The sequence below is a fragment of the Aplysia californica genome, unplaced genomic scaffold, assembly GCF_000002075.1.
Source record: "Aplysia californica isolate F4 #8 unplaced genomic scaffold, AplCal3.0 scaffold00771, whole genome shotgun sequence".
NCBI lineage: Eukaryota > Metazoa > Mollusca > Gastropoda > Aplysiida > Aplysiidae > Aplysia > Aplysia californica.
In genome coordinates this window covers 134,595-136,045 of record NW_004798041.1, presented here as the reverse complement: position 1 = coordinate 136,045, position 1,451 = coordinate 134,595, and positions in this window count along the sequence as shown.

Genomic DNA, 1,451 nt, shown 5'->3' with positions numbered 1-1,451 from the left:
GGCGTTATGCAAGAGTCACGGGGAGGGAGGAAGGGCGTGGAAAATTATTTCGTTTCGGGGATCAATCAAGCAAAATTAATTCGCTCGAAACTTAAACTTTAGCTGATATGTTATAGCTAGAAATGTGGCATAAGGTAATAATAATACATAGCATTTGTATAGCGAATAACCCCGCTCTACAGTAAGCTCAATGATACACTAGATAATATTATTATTACCCCAGCAGACGATCAAACACTCAGAAACATTCTCAGTTTTCTAGGAAGCATGCAGTGCCAGCACCTGATATAGCGCTCAAACGCAGACTAACTGACAAGATCTCCCACCGTCTGTGATAGGTAGATGGTCGGCTATTGTGCACGAATTTGTTAATACCTTTTGGTTTTGCGCGATTTCCCATGTCTTGATTTGAATTCTAAATACATGGTAAATTGAGGTGTTTGTACACCCCTGTCGACACAGACAATACGGAAAGAAGCTTTCGAGAATATAGTAACAACGGGCAAGTTTGATGGAAAGAGAGGCAGAGGCAGACATTGGGAAAAGATACTGGACAAGATGACAACGTGGCTAGGAGCAGCAAGAACAACAGACACCATCTCTGCAACGCAAGAGAGAGTGAAGTGGAGGTCCATGATCGCCCACGCCAGTCGGCAAGGCACCGGATGATGATGATGATGATCGACACAGATTAGATCATTTAGGAGGCGGGCTTCCCATCCTGCCTGTCAGGGCCAACCTGGATCCCAACATCCCCGCAGAAAGTCCGAGATAATGGATACAAATTTTAATGTTCTCCTCACTCAGGAATACACTCGGGTCTCCTGCTTCAGCTGACATTTGAATGAATCAGAGCATTCCAGATCTTGGGGCCTTGATATTCAAGTGAGGAGCGATGTATCCCTTTCAGCCGGGCGTTGGCTGTGGCAGTCAGATCGAAGCCCGCCATCTACTGAATGGTCTAAATCGCGTCGATGGGAGCGTAAAGTTTCTACCCTTTAAAAAATCTAAGCTTGGGAAAAGTTTTGACTTGCTAGTCGGGGAACATTCCATCATGGTGCTGCCATTGTGGCATAAGTCAGACCATAATCGAGCATGTTGCCATTTTACATTTGCCCTCTTTATGGTTCATCATTTATGATGGGGTTTTTTTCAAAAATTGCTGGGCCTTTGTCCTAAATTTACACTTTTCCATTTTTAAAATATATTTAAAAAATGATCCATAAAACGACAAATTGTCTCAAGGGTGCAAAAAATGAGTTAGGCCATATCAGCAGTATCATGGTGGTTTGAAAAAGTGAAAGTCACTAGTTGTCTTGTTGTCCATGACCTTCAAACCGGTGGCTCGTTTGTTTTGGTGTGTGTGGAGGAGTGTACGTGCTCAAATGTTGTATCTGGTACGGTGTTTGTCTCTTAGAATCACGGCACTAGGGGGGGGGGGTACACCGCCG